The 20,870-nt window shown below is 43.6% G+C and overlaps 1 protein-coding gene across 1 annotated transcript in view; it reads left to right on the top strand.

Moving 5' to 3' along the window:
* Nucleotides 1-866: 866 nt before the first annotated feature.
* Nucleotides 867-20,870, top strand: part of GPAT4 (glycerol-3-phosphate acyltransferase 4) — a 44,268-nt gene continuing 24,264 nt past the window's right edge. Inside the window, exon 1 of the mRNA XM_023214485.3 lies at nucleotides 867-1,035. The gene's annotated coding sequence lies outside the window, so the exon portion shown is untranslated. The remainder of the gene's footprint in view (nucleotides 1,036-20,870) is intronic.

Consider the following 20,870-nt stretch of genomic DNA (forward strand, 5'->3'; position numbering starts at 1 on the left):
GAACTACCATGCCCTGCCCATTATTCTTACAGAGATTTTGAGGTCTAAGAATGTGGACTTTACCTGAAAGATTTCATTATCAGATTATGCATTTAGCATGGAATGACAATCTGACAGCAGTGTACAGCGTAAACCAGCGGAGAGGGCTTGGCACTAAAGGCAAACTGTCTTTTAAGAACAGGAAAAAGAAAGGTAATATTACATATTTTAAAGAGGTCCAATTTTAGGTGAGATAATAAGCTTGGGTTAGGCGTGTGAAGTCAGAAGATATGGTAAGAAACTCCAGCAGGCACCAGCTAGACTTGAGTAGAGACAGCAGGTCCAAGTAGAGGTGGAAGTTGGCAAGTTGCATCTGCGAGGGAGGGCAAAGGTGGCCCACACCCACTCCTGGAGCACCTTGCTTGAGAAGGCAGACAAGATTGAGGGATGCTGCTGGTGATGACGGTGGTCGTGGTGATGGTGGTGATGGTGCTGGCAGCTAACAGATCTTGAGCGTACCAGGCCCTGAGCTGAGTCCTCTACGGGCAGAATGTCGCTGCACACCGACAGCAGCCCCAAGATGACAATGTGATTTCGTGACTCTAGCCTCTTCCCGCGGTCCAGAGTTGATTTCACCCTCTCCGGAACGCACGTGCGAACCTCCGGGTAGGGAGCCAGTATCGGGTCCTGACGCAGGGAAGCGCTCGGCTTATCTGACAGGGACGCGCCAGCGGAGGGGCTGCCAGGGCCCGGCCTCTCCCGCTCCCGCCCCGCCCCGGGCAGTGACCCCTCGTCCGCCAGGGGGCGACTCCGCGCGTCCCGGGCGCGCCCACCCCGCGGGCCTGGCCACGCGGCACCCGCCTCTCCCTAGGCCCCCGCCCTGCCGGCCCGCGCGCGCCCGGCGGGAGCGTGCGGGGCGGTGGGCGCAAGGTCACGTTGGGTGGCGTAGACAAAGGCGGGCGCGCGCACGTCCTGACGCAGCCTGGGCCCGCGGCGTTGGCAACGGCGGGAGGGAGCGGTCGCCGCGGGATTTGGAGCTGCTGAGCTTCGCGGTCGGTGAGTAGGAGAGAGCTGGCACCTTCCCTCAAAGTCCCCGGCCTCCGGGGAGCCGAGAGCGGGACGAGGGGGCCGGGCTCGGGCGGCCGCGCGGGGCCTGCAGTCTGGGACGCCCCGGCGACGCCGCGCCGGCGTCAGGAGGCACCATCGCCGCGCCCTGGGGATCCCCGGCGGGTGGAGCGGGTGCCCCCCGTCCCCGATGGAACGGTCCGCGCCCGCCCCGAGCCCCGGTCGCCCGCCTCTCCGCTCTCCTGCCCTCCGAGCCCGTTTCCTCGGAGACCCGCGCCTCCCCCGAGTCCCAGGTGTCCGCAGCCCTCCCGCCCCGGGAGTCCGGGGATGTGGGTGGCGAGGGCTGCGGGGCGTTGGAGCGCCAGGAAGCGCCTTCCCCTGTCATTCCCCTTCCTGTGTTCTCTGGTTGCCCTGAGATGCTAGTCTTTCCCCTCTTTTTCTCCAAATGCATTCTCCCACTTTTCTTTCTTTAGGATTTCTTAACTCCCGAAATCCCTTGCCTTTCCTTTTTTATTTCAGCGCCCTCCGAGGCATCCTCCTCTTACTGGGGCTTGTTTATTTCCTCGCTTTCCATGTCACAGAAGGCTGAAGTTTTGCTGTTCAGAAGTGCGGAAAATAGCTTATAGGAGACATACGGTGTAGCACAATGGAAATAAGTTCCATCCTCTGCCAAGTATCACCATGAATCTTCTCATTGATAACCTTGAGGTTATTTAAGGAATTTTGGTTCTGGTCCGTTTTCCTTAATTTTGGCTGAACTTTGGCTGATTAGTTTCATGTCTTGTAGATTCTATCTCAATCCAAGGGAAATGGTGTGAAGAGCAGTTATACCATACCAAAGTCTGCAGACAAAATCCTGTAATAATGCCAATCGAGTATACTACTCTCTTTGAAAGAGATGTGCTTTTTTTATTTTATTTTGTTTTATTTTAACTTTGTATTTTGGAGAATTTCAGACACAGGAAAATAGATGGAATAGGGAACCAGCATGTACTTTGTACTTGGTCTGGCCTCCTCAGCCACTTAACTGTGGCTATTCCTGTTCCATCCACACCCCACCCATTTCGCCTCCCGTTGTCTCAGGGAGAACTTGATGCAAGGTGAGTCTGTCAAACATAGCTTCAGTTCCATAACTTTTTGTTTTGGAACACAGCCCACTCTTATGAGGTCTTAAGAAACACACAATAGAGTTAAAGAAAGAGCACAGCAAAAGGTATTTTAACATGATCGAACAGGTTAAAAGAAAAAGTATGGCCGGGTGCGGTGGCTCATGCCGTTAATCCCAGCACTTTGGGAGGCTGAGGCGGGCGGATCACCCTAAGGTCAGGAGTTCAAGACCAGCCTGTCCAACATGGTGAAACCCCGCCTATACTAAAAATACAAAAATTAGCTGGGCGTGGTGGCGAGTGCCTGTAATTCCAGCTATTTGGGAGGCTGAGGCAGGAGAATCGCTTGAACTTGGGAGGCACAGGTTGCAGTGAGCCGAAATTGGGCCACTGCACTCCAGCCTGGGTGACAGAACGAGACTCCTCTCAAAAAAAGAAAAAAGTATTTCAGATCTGGATGAGAACATTTGGAATGTCCTGTCTAATGTTTTCATTTTTTCTGAGCCCTTGGAAGTCCAGAGAAGTTCAGTGACTTGTCCAGAGCCGCAGGTCGTGAGAGGCCGAGGCTGGAAATCCCGCCTCTGCTTCCAGGCTGCGGTTCCACTGACCCATACTGCTTGCCTTTAGGTTGCCTTCAGGAAAGAGAAATGTGTAGGAGGGCTGTGGGTGAAGACGCTTACATTCATGGAGGGTTTGGATAGGCGAACATGAGCTTTTCCACCAAATTCCAGAATTTTAAAAAATGCCTTAAATTATTTCTTAAAAATCGAATTGGGACAGATGAGAAGTTCTGATAGTAGTTTTTAGGGAACATGATAAAATTTTGACCTTAGAACTGCTATACCAGTTTGAGAATAAGAACAAGCTATAAACTATGTAGAAAACATTCACAGCTATTTAAGAAAGAGTTACTAAAGGAAACCAGAATGACTTGGGAGTGTTACTCTTCTTTTTCTGAGAGAACAATAGAATCCTCTCAGAAAGCCTTTCATGCCATTAACAGATAAGAATCTGGGCTTCTTGGACCGTGGGTTAGACTTTCTTACAAAACCATAATACGCATTTCCTAGCAAAATTTATGATAGTACGTTTCCTTATCTCAGCGAAGACTGGTGAATTCAGTACTTGTTCCTCAATTTTCCTACCCTTAAAATGGGGATATTCTACCTCTCCAAGGAATGCTGGAAACAAGCAATTCTTCATGTTAGGGGTCTTTGAGTTTTCATGGAAGTTTAGGTTATTTATATGGTGACATAGTTGTCAACTAACTTTCAGAATGGACTTTTCTTTTGTGAGTTTGTGACCTAAATACAATAGTAGTCATGTGTGTCCAGTTTATGGAAGTACCACTGCAATAACAGCATTTGAGTGTCATTGTAAATCATTACCCCTAAAGATAGAGGAGGGAGGAGGAGAAGGAGACTGTTGTGTCTATTTTGTGTTTGGTGTGAGGAGTGCTGTGGCTAGTCTCTTCGGAGGCTAGCCTGACTTGCTAAGTGGTTTCTGCTAAAGAAAAACCCACTTTTCTTGTGTGTGCTTGTCACCAAAAGTTAGCTTGTATTAGAAACAAAACAAAACTCTCTGAGCTCTCTGGAGGTTATTTGGCCCTGGTTAAACTTGAACTGTACTGCAGAATTTTTTGTTCAGGTGAAGTAGAACCTCATTACGGCATGTCATTTACTTCCTACTGTGTTATTGTGTTCACCAGGAAAACTTGACGGAATATCATGTGTTCCGTGTATCACTAAATCATGTAGTAGCGTACACTATGATTAAGGCTTTTTAAGAGAATAGAATTTTAGAGTTAGAAGGAGCCTTCTAAGTGCTTAGAGTTTACCCTGAGTCCTTCAGTGTACTCTTTCACCTTTAAAACACATGCAGACACGTGCGCATGCCACACAAACACAGAGGCTCATCTAGGGCTCTCTTCATTTTGCCTTGTATAATCTTAGTATGTTTGGATCCCACCTCCAGTTAATTTGTAAGCTGAAGATCTGCCGTAATGGAAAAATACTTTGTAAAACAGGAGTGTAATACGTTTGCGCTTGACTTTTATCTGTTTATTTTACGGAGATGGTCTTGATCTGTGGCCCAGGCTGGAGTGTAGTGGCATCATCAAGGATCACTGCACCCTCAACCTCCCTGGCCCAAACAGTCCTCCCGCCTCAGCTGCCCGAAGGGTTGGGATTACAGACATGAGCCACCACACCTGGCCTTTGTTGACTTTTCTGAATTAAAAAAAAAAAAAAAAAGGTCAGGAAACTTAAATGAAGGGAAGTTCAATAATTTTTTTTTTTTTTTTTTTTTGAGGCTGAGTCTCCCTCTGTTGCCCAGGCTGGAGTGCGGTGGCGAGATCTCGGCTCTCTGCAACCCTCCACCTCCTGAGCTCAACTGATTTTCCTACCTCAGCCTCCCGAGTAGCTGGGATTACAGGCGTGTGCCACCACGCCCAGTTAATTTTTGTATTTTTAGTAGAGATGGGGTTTCACCATGTTGGCCAGTGTGGTCTCAAACTCCTGACCTCAGGTGATTCACCTGCCTCAGCCTCCCAAAGTGTTGGGATTACAGGCATGAGACACTGCATGCGGCTGAAGCTGAATGATTTATTCAAGGACACATAAACCACACAGTAAGAATTGTGCCTGGAACCTAAGAGTAGTCCTGGTTCCAGATCTAAGGCCTCTCTGCTGTACCATTGTCTTCTCCTCGGAGAAATAGGGTGGGAAATTCTATATATATATATACACACACACACGCACACACGTCTTTCTTTCTTTGCCAGTTGAAGATATGTTATTATTGTTACTATTATTTGAGGTGGCAGTCTTGGTCTGTCACCCAGGCTGGAGTGCTGTGGTGGGATCTCAGCTCACAGCAGGCTCTGCCTCCCGGGTTCACACCATTCTCCTGCCCCAGCCTAACAAGTAGCTGGGACTACAGGCACCCGCCATGACACCCAGCTAATTTTTTGTGTATTTTTAGTAGAGACGGGGTTTCACCATGTTAGCCAGGATGGTCTTGATCTCCTGACCTCGCGATCTGCCTGCCTCGGCCTCCCAAAGTGCTGGGATTACAGGTGTAAGCCACTGCGCCCAGCTGAAGGTATATTATTTTCAGAGTCTCCTTTAAAAATTTTTGATCAATGCTGTCCCATAGAAATATTATATGTACTATACACACAATTTAAAATTTTATAGTAATGCTTTTTTAAAAAGCACAAGGAAATAGATTTGGTTGATTTAATCATTCCACAAGGAGACAGAGAGAGTGCGTGTGTGTATGTGTATCTCAAAACATCACATTGTGCCCTATAAATATGTAAATGTATGTATCAATTTTTTAAAAATTGAGGATCAGTAATTTTACATATTTATAGTGTAGAGTAATATTTGCCCACATGGATAGAACGTGTGATGATAAAATCAGAGTATTTAGGATATCCAGCACCTGAAACATACATCGTTTCTTTGTGTTGGGAACATTTCAAATCTTCTACTTAACATTTGAAATTAAAATACACAGGAAATTGGCCCAACATGGTGGCTCATATCTGTAACCCCAGCACTTTGGAAGGCCAAAGTGGGTGGATCACTTGAGGTCAGGAGTTTGAAATCATCCTGGCCAACATGATGAAACCGCTTCTCTACTCAAAACACAAAACTAGCTGGGTGTGATGGCCTGTGCCTGTAATCCCAGGTACGAGGGAGGCTGAGGCATGAGAATTGCTTGAACCCAGGAGGCAGAGGATACAGTGAGCAGAGATTGCGCCACTGCACTCCGGCATGGGCTACAGAATGAGACTGTCTCAAAAAAAAAAGTGTGTGTATATATATATATATATATACAAGAAATTGTTAACTATAGTCATCCTACTTTGCTCTTGAATACTGGAACTCATTTGTTCCAGCTAAGTTTTTTTTTTTTCTATCCATTAACCAAGCTCTCAACATCCACCCTTCCCAGTGTCTGGTATCTATTATATTCTACTGTCTACCTCCGTGATCTCATTTTTAGCTCCTACAAATGAAAGTCAATTTAATTAAAAAAAAAAAATTTATAAAGTAAAAAGAAACAGGTGAAAATAATTTTAACAATATATTTTATTTAACTTAGTTTATCCAAAATATTTAATCCATAATCAATATAAAAACTATTAATGGGATATTTTACATGCGTTTTTTCATACAAAGTCATGGAACTCCAGTGTGTATTTTACATTCACAGCACATTTCAAGTGCTCCAAGGTCACACATGGTTAGTGGCTGCTCTTTTGGACTGCAGAGAATCACTGTCAGTGGAACATGAAGGAACGTTTTATTTTGCTTAGTAATGTTCAGGTCTGAGGTTAGAGTTCGTGATTGTCGTCATTGTTTTTTTCTTTCCTGTTTTAGTGATTTTTTCTTTGCACAATTAGAAGTATTTTGAATTGCAGAGAGATGAACAAAAAAATCTGATGTCACAAATTTGTGCATTTGTGATGAAAAGCTTTCATTTAAGACAAGAGTGTTGCTCTGTTGCTCAGGCTGGAGTGCAGTGGCACTATCAGGGCTCACTGCAGCCTCAGCCTCCTGGGCTCAGGTGATCCTCCCACGTAAGCCTCCCAAATAGCTGGGATTACAGGAATAAGCCACCATGCCTGCCTAATTTTTGTTTTTTTAGTAGAAATGGGGTCTCTCCTTGTGGCCAGGCTGGTGTTGAACTGGCCTCAAGTGATCTGCCCGCCTCGGCCTCCCAGAGTACTGGGATTACAGGTGCGAGCCACTGCGCCTGGCCAGTGATATGTCTAAATTTAAAAGACGGACCATATCAAGTCTAGTGAAGATGTGGAACAAGTGGGACTTCCTACGCTGCTAGTGGGAATACAAAATGGTACAACTCATTTTGGAATTTGTCATTCCACTCCTAGGTATTACCCAAGAGAAATGAAGTATATGTCCATACAAAGACTTGTAGATAGCATCTTTATTTGTAATAGCCCCAGACTGGAACAATCTTAGTGTCCATCAGTAGGGGAATGGATGAAGAAACTGTGGTATATCCATATACTGCAATACAGCTCAGCAATCAAGAGGAAGAAACTGTTGACATATGCAGCAACGTGGATGGTTCTCAGTGTAATTATGCTGAGTGAAATAAACTGGATAAAAAGATTTTTTAAACAAGAAAAAGGCCAGGAAGTTGCTTCTAATTACGTATACAGTACTCAGATGTCAAGAACTGGTATTGAAATGGAGCCGTCAGAAAAGTGTTCAGGTCGAATAATGAATTGTCTTGGGTCTTAAAGCTCCAGCAAATCAAATTGTCCTCATTAAAATATACTCTGTCTTTTTGTTTTGTTTTCTATTTTTTGTTTTGCCAGCTTCAGTAGATGGTTCCGTTACATTGGGGTGAACTTGGTACCAGTGCCAGTTCTAACTCAAGAAAGTTCTGGAGGGCATAATGATCTTAGATAAGACCAAGGCCCTGAACCTGACCATGTTCTATTTTCCCTGTGAGTTGAATCATCCTTTGGCCGGTTGGATCCTGGCTTTGTCTTGAGTGATTTATTTTATCCAGGATTGATGCCAACTGTGTGTGTTCTGGGTTTTCAGCACTTCAGGTTCATGTCAACCAAGTCGCTCTGAGAGCTACCCTCTTTGGAAACATGATGCACTTTCCCCACTAAGCAGCAGAATCCTATTCAAGCAAATTTCTTAACACTCTACTAGTCCTGGTACACTCGACATTAAATTCAGCCTAGCATACATTTCTTCATGCCTGTGTGTGCATGTTTGTTTACATCACATTTGGGGTATTTGATGGGCTCTGTTCTGACAGTAAGTAAACTAGGAGAAATGGATGCTTTTCTCTGAATTGTAACCCACCCTAAAGCAAGTGAGGAGTCAGCCTGGGGAGTAGGAAGCACACTCGACTGGGTATCAGATGGGCGTTAGTCCTGCCTCTGTTACCAGCCAGTTTTGTAACTTGTCCCTGTCATCGAACCCTTTCAAGGCTCAGTTATTTGAGCCATAAAATGAAGAGGTTGGACTAGAAATCTGAAAGATTAACTAATAAAGTTGTGGTTTTGTCATTTTATTATTATTGCCTCCAGCTTTATGGTGATGATTAGTAGTAGAAGCTTCTATTTATAGATGATTTTGTGCCAAGCACTACATTGATAGCTTGATAGGCATCACGTTTAGTCTTCACAACAATACCACAGGATATGTATTATTCCTGTTTTACAGATGAGAAATCTGAAGCATGGAATGTGACTTTTTTGAGGTCAGACAGTCAGAAGGTAGGGGAGGCTGGTGTGTTTTTTTTTTTTTTTTTTTTTTTTTTTTTTTTTGAGACGGAGTCTCGCTCTGTCGCCCAGGCTGGAGTGCAGTGACCGGATCTCAGCTCACTGCAAGCTCCGCCTCCTGGGTTTATGCCATTCTCCTGCCTCAGCCTCCCGAGTAGCTGGGACTACAGGCGCCCGTCACCTCGCCCGGCTAGTTTTTTTTTTTGTAATTTTTAGTAGAGACGGGGTTTCACCGTGTTAGCCAGGATAGTCTCGATCTCCTGACCTTGTGATCCTCCCGTCTCAGCCTCCTAAAGTGCTGGGATTACAGGCTTGAGCCACTGCGCCTGGCCTGGGAGCCTGCTTTTGAATGTAGCTTGTCTGATTCCCTGTATGTATGGCCATCATGCTTTACTGCTTCCCTCACATTCTGCAATTTTAAATAAAGACGTAAGGACAAAAAACTTGTTTCTGGAAGGAATTTTAAAAGACATCCAGTGTAACCACCATAACGTATCTGCCTCTCGGCAGAATGCGGATGTAGGTGAAGGTCTCCCTATACAGCCTATTCTTTTTGAACAACTCAATCTTAGATTCTTTTAAAAATAGCTTTATTGACTTACAGTTCACCCAATGAAAGTATCCAGTTCATTGGGGTTTATTATGTTCACAGGTGTATACAGTCATCAACATAGTTTTAGAACGTTTTCAGCACCTCAGAAAGAGACCTTTTAGCTGCCACTCTCGTATCTCCTCGCTCTCGCCAGCTCTTAAGTAACCAATAATCTACTTTCTTTCTGTGTAGATTTGCCTGTTTGTATAAGTGGAATCAATATGTGGTCTTTTCGATGAGTTTTATTCAATTAATATGTTTTGAAGATTCATCCATGTTATAGCATGTATCATTTCTTCATTTTTATGGCCAAAGATTCCATTGTATGGATGCACCACATTTTGTTTATCCAGTCATCAGCTGATGGACATTTTGGTTGTTTTCGTCTTTTGGCTGTTCTGATTAATGCCATTGTAAGCATTCATGTGCAATATTTTTGGTGTAGACAATTTGTCTTTCTCTTGGGTATATACCTAGGAGTGGAATTGCGAGGTACATGTTAACTTTGTTTAACCATTCTCCAAGCTGCACTAGCTTACATTCCAACCAGCAAAGCATGAGGATTGGATTCTTAGTATTGAGCTAGAATTTGCATCCCATACTTGCCAATCATAAAATCAATTCCCTTGCATCAGGTGTCCCAAGCAAATCCACTTTTTCTAGGTAACAGCCAGTCCGATCTGACCTTCTGAGTGCTCTCCAGTACCGAAGGGTTTCCACTGGCTTTCATGTCGTGGGTTGTCATTCTAGATCCTCACCACCTCTCTTATGAATGTGATCCCCCTCCTTTTTTTAGAGAACTAGATGCCTGTTACGTATGGGTAATTTGTGCTCAGAGATGGTTGTCTTCTCAGTTTCAGTTGTCCTTTCTCAGTTAACTGGTAAGAACCCTTAACCCGGTAGTCTCAACTGACTACACATTAGAATCGCTCATTAGAATCGCTCAAGTGTCTTAAGAACAAATCCAGATTGTACCTGCAGATATTCTAATATATTTCATCTGGGCTGAGACCCAGTGATGCAAATGAGCATCCTGGGTAGAGAACCAGTGCAGCCTTTAGTGGCCAGGGGATGGCTCTGGCTGGGTCTCTGAGGGCCCACGTGGCTCATGCCCCTGCCATCTGTGCTTGGATACCAGCTGTCCTGATTCAGAATTACTGTGAGAGTCTCAGTTTTTACTCATGCGTTTACACAGAGTGCCATCTTGAAGCCTCAAGCATTTATGTTCCTGTTTTCTGGAGAGTCTCGTTTGCCCCCAGTATGCTCTGCAGACACTGACTGTGGCAGTGTTTGCCTCCCTGTCAGGCCGTGTGCACTTTCTGAATGAGAAAGCATGCTCCAGCCATTTTAGAAGCATATAAACACCTTTAGGCAAAAGTGGTAGTTGAAAACCTCATTAGTGTAATGTCATTACTTCTTGGGAAATACCTTCAAATTCCCCTTCTCCTTCCTAGTGACAGGGGCTTAGATGAATAGTATTCCATTATATCCTCTATTGGGAGACATTGATGTTTGTTTTGATATTACAGACTATGCTGCAGTCAGTAACCCAGCACATATTATCACTTTGCTCATGCTTTAAAATACAGGATTTATACACTTCTGCACTACTGACGTTTGGGGCTGGACAGTTCCTCATTGCGTGGGAGCTGTCCTGTGCTTTGTAAGATGTGCAGTGTACTAGATCCCTGTGCACTGCACTAGATGCCAGTAGTAGCACTCCCATCCCAAGTCATGGCAGCCAGAAATCCCTGCACATGTTGCCAGATGCTCCCCAAGGGGGTAAAAAAAAATCATCCTTGGTTGGGAACCACTGGTCTGATTTATCCTTAGGATAAATTTCTAGAAGTGGAATTGCTGGATCTAAGGTTATGTACTTTTAAAATTTTGATGGCAGTCGCTAAATTGTTCTTTGTAGAGGTTAAACCCATTTTACAGTCCAACCAGCAGTATTTGAGGATGTTTTTTCATTCTCACCAGTACAGTGGTTTATCAGAATTTCTTTGCCATCTCGCTGTACTTTCAGTTCGAATTTCTCTGTTTTACGGCTAACCTTTTTATTGAACGCTTACTGCTTGCTAGGCAAGTTGTGTTGTTTGGCCTGTGTATTTTGTGTCATACATTATAATGCCTTCCTCTGTAAGCCTTCTTGAAGTTTAGTACCTAGCACTGACGACTGAGTTTCTTCTGATTCTAGTGAAATGATAATATGTACCATTCATTGAGATCTAACATGTGACCGGCATTGTGCTTGGTGTGCTCTAAAAATATGTGCATTCTCGTGTGATCTAAGCGTGTATTAATAAAGTGGCCTTTCTTTTACCTTTTGAAGTTGGCACAGGGCCTCTGTCTGCACATATTCTAGCAGTTATGGTCCCTGAGTTGGGATATGTCACAGAGAGCCAACTGAAAAGTATTTGATTCTGCAGTTAGGAGTGATAATAGTCCCAGTCCAATACCTGGTGATTGGGATGGAATTGGTGTAGATGCCTTGATTTAAATTAAGTTCTGTTCTGTTTTGTTCTCTTTTTTCTTTTTTTTCTTTTCCTTTTCCTTTTCCTTTCCTTTTCTTTCTTCTCTCTTTTCTCTTCTTTTCCTTTGTTTTCTTTTCTTTTCTTTTCTTTTCTTTTCCAGGAGTCTGTTTTCCTTGTCTACAGTCATCATAGTTTGAAATTACGACTTTTTGTGTGCTTGTTTCTGGATGGGCATATCTTTTCACCACTGAACAACAGCTAACACATGGTGTACTGTCTGGCACACACTGTGTGCCCAGTGAGTATTTGTTGAGTGAATGAACTAGTCACTCCAAGAACTGAGGCCCTTAGGGGGCCTAAAGGCCCAAATCTGCCATTCCATGGGTTGAAGAGTTAGGTTAGCTTAGTGATGGGCTCTGTTGCCTTCCTGGAATGGAGGCAGCTTACTTCCTAAAAGGCTCAGAACTAGCTGATTCTCTGGAATGTTTGGCCTGTTGGGGAACGTTGGCCCTGATGATTCTGGGTGAGTTTGGTTGGAACCCAGCTGTGGATGCTGAGAGAATAAGTGAATATTCCTGTGAATGAATGGCTTCCCCAGCTCACATTCTTAAGGGGTCATGCTTATATTTACTTGAGGCAAAATGATAGCCTCTTGTAAATGAACGGTTATCTAGAAATTGTGGTTGGATTTAGTTCTGATGTGAACAGTTTTGATATTTCCACACATCAAAGTCTGTATTAAGGGGACCTTGGGCCACCAGTTCCCTCTGGCTTTAATGAGTTTTCAGTTTCCAAACACTACCGATTCGATAAACTCAGTTGGCTTGCTCTTTCCTCTACTTCTAAGAATTTGTGTGAGTATTGTTTAGTGTTGGCCTAATAACTTGTTAGGCCAGTTTGGTGTTCTCTGTCCTGGAGGCTGGCATTCAGCAAAAGGAACTCGGGGTAGGGTGTGGCGGGGTGGGATGGGGTGGGATGGGATGGAACTGGGAGAGCCAGCAGGGGGCCTCTGAGGGGAGGAAAGACCAGCAAGGTCATGAGTGCAAACTCTTCCTATAAGGCGCAGATAGTGAGTATTTTAGGGTCTGTAGGCCATGGTCTTTGTCAAATCTTCTTTGTTTTTTGCATCCGTTGAAAAGAGTCTAAGAATGTAAAAACTCATGAGCCTTTGTGAAAAAAACTGTAGCCAGATGTGGGCTGTAATCGGCCAACCCCTGAACTAGGTGAAGAAATTGGTTTATTGCTACACGTGTTTACTGGTTTGGGGACATGAACCCAGAATAACCTTGGGAATTTTCAGTTGTGATCCTTAGAGGAGTGATCTACACTCTGGCATGAGGGTCAAAGTGACCCTGGTGTCGGTCACCTTGGGTCTGTGGAACTCAGGGTAACCCTGACCAGTAGGACAGAGGCCCTTGCTGCCTCTTTCCCATGGTAGTCCTGTCCACAGGGAGTGGGGAGACAGCAATGAAGGAGGAAAGGAGATGTTGCCCTGGACAGGCCTGAGGACTTTGGTAACTCAGGTGCCTGGACTGCCTCTAGAACACGGTTAGAAAACTGGCATGTATGAGTGTTTATGAAAATACAAGAGCATGTCTGTATCTTGGATTCTGAGAACACCACCACATTCTAATACTGGAGTCCAGATCCTGATGGTTTTGTCTAATTACAAGAAGTTCTGTAGAGCAGTCTGGCTTGAAGGAAGTACTACTTCTTTTTTTTTTTTTTTTTGAGACAGAGTCCTGTTCTGTCTTCCAGGCTGGAGTGCAGTGGCGGCGATTTCGGCTCGCTGCATCCTCTGCCTCTCTGGTCCACGCACTTCTCCTGCCTCCTGAGTAGTTGAGATTACAGGCATGCTCCATGATGCTCAGCTAATGTTTGTATTTTTAGTAGCGATGGGGTTTCGCCATGTTGGCCAGGCAGGTCTCGAACTCCCAACCTCAGGTGATCCGCCTGCCTCAGCCTCCCAAAGTGGGCTTACAGGCATGAGCCACCGCACCCAGCCAGTGCTACTTCATTTTAAAGCACGTAGTTTGGGAGATAGGAAGGAGTAGGAGTTACAGAGCAGGGGCCTGGAGACGGATGCTCTTGTCCTGCTTCCAGCTCTCTGCAACCCTGGGTGACTTGACTCCCTTAATCTTCCCAGCCTCAGCGTCCTCACCTGTAGATCAGAATGACAATGACTCCACTGTACAGCCATCATGAGGATTATGTGAGGGTGGTGTATGTGAAATGCTCCTTAGCGCAGTGCTTGGCATGTTGTAAGCACTCAGTCAACATAACTAAGCAACACTGTAAGCAGTGACAACGTGAAAGTGGAAGGAAATGTAAGAAGTGGCCATCAGAACTAGGAACTAGGGCTCATGACTCAGCGCCACTGATTAGCATGTCCTTGTAGACTAGAGCATTTTGTCCTCAGACATGTGTGAATGTCATGGAGCTGTACAGAGGAACTGGGTCTGCAACTACCTCTCTCAGCTTCCTGATGTGTAAAATGAGAATCATACAGATTGATGGGCTGGGAATAAACAAACGAGGTAACAAGGGAAGGGCCTTGAGTTCTCTAAAACTGTAACAGGATGAGCCACAGATAAGAACCTCTCAGACACCGAGTTGTAGAAGGAAAGGGCTTTATTCAGCTGGGAGCATTAGCGGAGTCATGTCTCCAAAAACTGAGCTCCCCGAGTGAGCAATTCCTGTCCCTTTTAAGGGCTTACAACTCTAGGGGGGTCCACGTGAGAGCGTCTGATTGATTGAGCAAGCAGGGGGTACTGACTGGGGGCTGCATGCACCGGTAATCAGAAGGGAACAGAACAGGACAGGGATTTTCACGATGCTTTTCCGTACAATGTCTGGAATCTATAGGTAACACAAGCAGTTAGGTCAGGGGCTGATGTTTAACTACCAGGCCCAGGGCATGGTGCTGGGCTGTCTGTCTGTGGATTCCATTTCTGCCCTTTAGATTTTATACTTCTTTCTTTGGAGGCAGAAATTGGGCATAAGACAATATGGGGGGTGGTCTCCTCCCTTAAAACATTGAGCAGATTTTAAGGCAAAGTCAATACTCGTTCGTTCCCTCCCTTTGAGAACCTCACTCATTAGTGGGAGTTCTCACTTTCATCCTCACTACCATGTCTTCTTGCAAGACAGATCAATAGTGATTCATATAGTACACTTGTGCTGAAGCATTTTGGTGAACTAAGGTAGCGATGAACCTTTTTATAATTTGAAGAAGTGCAGGTAGCAAACAAGGGAGTAGTAAGCAGATTCCTATTACTATTATAACTCCTATTATAAGAGTTTTAAATTCTCCTAGCGCTGGGAACCATTTTCCAAACATGGCCCCAGGATCAAATTCATGCCACACTTGCACTGGCACATGTACCAGTTTTGTCATATCTCTAACTATGTCTTCAACTACTTGCCTTAGGTAATCTATGTGTAGATGGCAGTTAGTAAGGTTAAATTTCCCATAGACCCTTCCTTCAGCTGCTAACAAGTAGTTGAGAGCCAATCTATTTTGATAGATAGCATTTCTCATCTGAATTTCCTGCCGGGCCAGAATAGTCAAGGCTCTGCCGGTTTTATTAGTGATTATTTCTAAGACAGCTTATAACCATTTGATTCGGTTGAGCATGTAAATGGCTGTCTGGTATCCCTATGAGCCGTCTCGTGCCCAAGTAGCAGGCCCATAATATGGTTTGATTCTCTTAGGGAGCCATTTATCTTCTTTCCAATTTCCTATAGCTATGCTTCTCTTTTCACAGGAAGCATATACAGGAGGTCGCCCATTTTTATGGGCAGTAGGAAGAAAGATGGTTTAATAGTGCCAATAACACAACTACCTGGCACTGGTCGGATAATGTGGTGTAAGCTCTATGCCCACATATCCAGTATAATCCAGTGGGGGCTCTCCAGTCCCCGTGGGACTCCGGGTGGGTCCACACGGTTTGCAACTTTGGGAATTTACTAAATGGATTCCTTTCTGTGTGATTTGAACTCCACGAAGTGACTGTTTTTGTGGTACCGTTATACAGTTTCTGTCCCAGAGAACTAAGTCGTCCTACGGGGTGAGTGAATTCTTTTCCTTCTCTAGCTATGCAATACTGTCCAATAATTGAGGCTTTTAGGACCCAGAAGTTGTCAGGGTGATTCTTTTGAGCCGGGAATTCATCAGGAACTGGGTCTGTAGGTACTAATTCTCAGGCTTCCCATGGCCATTGATCTCCCATTACATTTCCTCCACATACATAACATGAAGTGACATTGAGAGACTGGGCTACATGCTTGGCTAATTGCAAAAACAAATTTCTTGTTTTTCCTGGAATTTCTGGTACTGGCACATTTAGTTCATCATAGACGGTTTGAAACACTTGCTCAGGAGAGCATTTGTAAACTTCTCCTCGAACTAAGATATTTACTCGAAGATCCAGTCCGGCCCCATCGATTCCTAAGCAAGGATCAAAGGGATTGGTTATTACTAGCTCTAAGGGGTTACATTGTCCCTTGGTATAGGAAGAGCCACTTTTTCTTTTCTCAGGGTGGACTGGATCCTTTTCATTTTTTATCCAAGTGGCCCAAAGGACACAAGACCAGTATCCACATTCATTTCCACACAGTCCTAACAAATGTACTTATTTTCAGTCATATAGCCTTTTTCCTAATCAAAAGAGCCACATCCTCTTCCTAATGACAGCACAGGCATCAAATTTCAAGACTATGCATTTGGGCACCCCTTTTTTCTCTGTTCTGGCTAATACTTTACTTGTGTTATTTACAACTCCCCACCAGTCTTCAGTCCTTAATCTTATTTCAAAAACTGTGAACATGGGAGGCTCAAAAGGGTTATAACACACATCAGGCTGGTCACTTCCTGGGCTGCATACCTTGTACTGGGTGGCATTATACAAACAAGTCCTTTTTAGAGTTCCGGCACATTTATAATAACTATAGAACAAAAAGTTTTAACTTTTTGCCCTACCTTAGTGACTGGATGTATACACTGGGAACAGTCCTTAGTTTGAGGAAGGTCAGTTGAAGTCCCTACTGTACAAGTCCAAAATTTAAGGAAAATAAGTTCCACGGTGAGTTTCCTCATGCTTTGGCCGTGTGTGGACCAGTCAGCCTCAGGTGTGACTGGGACTGTGTGGCCCACGACTCAGGAGGAGATGCCGCTTTCTTGACTTGGGTGTGATGGGTCTGTCCCTTTTTGACTCTATGAACAACAGTCTCTGTGGTTAGCAGCACAAGGTAGGGTCCTTCCCAGGCTGGCTCGAGTTTCCTTTCTTTTCACCCTTTGATGAGAACATGATCTTCAGGCTGATGCTGGTTTACCGGAAATTCTAGGCGTGGTACATGTGCTAAAAGACTTTTAGTTTTGAGGGAAAGGAAAGTGGAAGATAACCAAGTATATAATTTTTAAGAAATTGACCTTTGTTTTAAATGTGGGGACATCAGCAGTGGACTTTATAGTCCTTGGTGCTTTTCTACTGAGAAATTTCCTTTAGTACCTATTTTTATTAGTTTTTAGACCGAAGAAAGCCAAACACTGTTTGATATTTGACAGTGCTTCCTGTATGATTTTTATACCAGATAAGCTAAATTTCATTTTTATATTAGTGTGTTGTTAATGTTAAACTTAGTTTTAATAAAACTTTGTAGACGTATTTATTCAATTTTTAATGTCTGACCATAAGGTAACATTTTTATAGATTCTTTTTAAAAGAGCAGGTTAGTGCTTTAAGAAAAACCCGTTGTGTTTTTATGTAATGCTCAGTGTACAGAAAAACTGGATGATACCTCTTTAACTTTAGCCAATATGTTTACACACAGAATTTTCTTTACAATTAACATTTTAAAACTTGCTTAAACCTTGAAAACAATTTTATAACCTTTTAATGTAGGTAAAAATTTACATTCTTATGCCTCTTTATGATGCCTTTACCAAAGGCATATTTTACTTTCCTTATACACGTTGCACCTAAACTTTTTTTTTTTAATAGTTTCACATTCAGGAGACCTAGTTATTTTTAAATTATACAACATTTCTTGCATAAATTCCTTTTTTTAATAACTTTTTTTCTCACGACTTTCGCAGACAGTTCTTCGACATGTCTCAACTTTCTGACTTATTACAAACTTTTTTTTTTTTTAAACAACCAGTTAATTTATTTCAGGACAAGAATTTACCATGTAACTTTTTTTATGTAAATTCTGTCCCCCCTTTTTTTTCGAAGATGATAACCATTCTTTTCCAAAGTGAACTTCCTATATGTCTGTGGACTAGACTGTCTAAGGCTACAAGATTAGAAGTTACTGTAATACATGTTACACTGTTAACTTTTAGCAAACTTTACTTTTGTTGAAAACCTTGTAAGTTTGGGATTTTAATTATCCTTTGTTATTAATAAGACCTTGTTTAGTCCAAATTGACTTAGAATTTGTATAGTTTTTTTTTTTTTTAATTACCCAGGAGGAACCATCTATTGTCCTGTACTGAAGGGAGTTCCTCCTAGATCTGGTCGGACCTTTGTATGATAATTAAGATTTAGATCCCCTGTTAGGAAACTTGCTGGGTTAAGGCAGTTTTCAGTGGTTAATGTTCAATCATCCTTTTTTTTTTTTTTTTTTTTTTTTTTAAGGATACTTCTGAACTGGTGAGGTATGCTTTCACAACGTGGTTTATTCTAAAAGTTATTTTTCTACTTTCTTCTGTTAGCAGAGCAATTACCGCTACAGACTGAATGCATTTGGGCCATCCGCAGACTACTAGGTTAAGGATTTTTGATAAGAAGGCTACAGGTTGTTAGTGGCTTCAGTGCTTTCGGGCTATGCCCTTGTTTACACTTATAACAAGGTGATATGGGAATGTTGTAGGGTCACAGAGAAGACCTTCAATTATCAATTATAGGTTTTAAATTTACCCTGGCTTTTAAAGGAATAGGGTACACTTTTTTCCTTAACTCCTTGTATATCTCTCTCTGACTTTCTGTCTCTCTCTTTGACTCTCCGTCTCTCTCTTTAACTTTCCTTTTGCCTCTGTCCTTCCTCTCTCTCTCTTTCCTTGACTCTGTCTTTGTCTCTGTCTCTTCCTGTCTCTCTTTGCCTCTTTTCCTCTCTCTCTCTCTCTGCTGGTCTTTCCTTGCCTCTGCCACCCGCTTATGCTGCTGTTCTCTCAACCTCTGTGTGGGGGGACGTGGGGGAGTCTAAAACCAGCTGGTAACCAAGTGTCTGTGAATGGGAACTGGTCTGGTGCCATGGCTTACAGGTTACCTTGTGCCATATCTGTGAAACAAGGGACCTGTCCAGGCTTCCTTCTGATGGCCAACCCACCTCTAATGCTGGTCAGTCTATTTCACACAAAGTTCTGAGTTTTCCTGGTGTCATAGTAATACCATAATCTCCCTTAAGTCCTTTCTTGGAAAACTGTCAGCATAGTTCCTAGTGAGGTGGGCTTACTTTGTGCCTGACCCATGCTTCCTCAAGACAAAACACCACGCTCACACCACATGTACATCACAAAACAAAGAATGGGTAAAAAGGGCACACACACACTTTTACAGTTTATACCAAACCAGAATCAAAACCAAAATCAGAGTATCAAGAAATCCAAGCCAGGTCAAAACCAAAACCAAAGTATCAAGCAATCCAAGTTAAGTCAAAAACAAAAACCAAAATGCTGGTACAGGCGTGCCGTGGGTGATCAGGCCACGCTTCCACTCAAATGGAGTAGGCAAGTTTTGAAGACCAGTCTTACCAAGTTTCAGATGTCCGGACTCCAAGTGCCAGTTCCTTCTCCATGTTCAGCCACTGTGTTGATTGTCCGCGGGAGCCTGCCACACGCTGCTCTAGCGACGCATCCCACCGGGGCAACTGCCTACCCAGGAGTAGTCTTTGGATCCGCATCACTCTGGCTGGTCTGAGTCCCCTGCAGAGATGCTGCACAGAGCAGGCCTAAGTCACCTGAGGGGCTGCCTTGGCCTTCCGCTGATCACCTCGCTTCCTGGTCAGGGAACCAAGAAATGTAGCAGTACTAGCTACAGACAAGAACCCCTCAGACACCAAGTTGTAGAAGGAAAGGGCTTTATTCAGCTGGGAGCATTAGCGGAGTCACGTCTCCAAAAACTGAGCTCCTGGAGTAAGCAATTCCTGTCCCTTTTAAGGGCTTACAGCTCTAAAGGGGTCTGCGTGAGAGGGTCGTGATCGATTGGGCAAACGGGGTACTGACTGGGGGCTGCATGCACCGGTAATCAGTATGGAACAGGACAGGGATTTTCTCGATGCTTTTCCATACAATGTCTGGAATCTATAGATAACACAAGCAGGTTAGGTCAGGGACTGGTGTTTAACTACCAGGCCCGGGGCATGGTGCTGGGCTGTCTGCCTGTGGATTCCATTTCTGCCTTTTAGATTTTATACTTCTTTCTTTGGAGGCAGAAATTGGGCATAAGACAATATGAGGGGTGGTCTCCTGCCTTAAAACATTGCACAGATTTTAAGGCGAAGTCAGTACTTGTTAATTTGTTCAGTTTCTTGAACTTCTAAGTGTTGAGAACAGCCTGAAGGTGATTGGTGTGAAGCCAAAATGTTTGCCAGAGAGAGTTGATAGGATACTCCCAAGTTCAGGGATTTGGAATATGTGATATAAAATTGGAATACTTTTGTGAGATATTTGAAATAGTGGAATTTCACAATGAGTGACCAGTGTGGGGAGAGGCTGGAGGAGATTCATCTCTATGTGGAAAATATGACAAGATCTTGCAAATTTAAAAATGTGTATTTTCTTTTCCTCTGCAATTCCATTTCTAGGAATTTACCCCAAAAATATATTTTTTAAGCACATTTTGTGTACTAAGTCATGCATGTACCTGGTTATTCCTTACAACATTATTTATACAAAAAAAAAAAAGGTAGAAATATCAGTGTTTAACCTTAAGAGACTGGTGAACTAAGTTGTGGCACATTCTTAAGTTGAAAACTGTGCACCTGCAGAGTGAGGGAACTCTATATGTATTGATGGGACATTCTTCTGAGATGTGTTAAGCTAAAAACAAAAACAAAAAGGAAGGTGAAGAATAATATGTGGTTGTTGCCCAGCCTGGGGGCCAGTGGTGACGGAGAACCATTGTGATTTCCTTGTTTAAGCACAGAATGTCTTGGGAAGAATACAAAGGTGGTTACAACCTTTGGCAGCATCTGTGCAGAACCACTCTGAATACCTGGGGGACAGGTAGTAAGGAGATGTACTTTCCATAGCACATGCTTTTTATCTTTCAGATGTGTCTTGTATACACGTATTTTCTATTCAGAAAGTTTGACCACAGGTCGTATCATTTGGGTTGAAAACTGAAACCTCTATGTTTCCCTCC

Source organism: Piliocolobus tephrosceles, chromosome 7, assembly GCF_002776525.5.
Source record: "Piliocolobus tephrosceles isolate RC106 chromosome 7, ASM277652v3, whole genome shotgun sequence".
NCBI lineage: Eukaryota > Metazoa > Chordata > Mammalia > Primates > Cercopithecidae > Piliocolobus > Piliocolobus tephrosceles.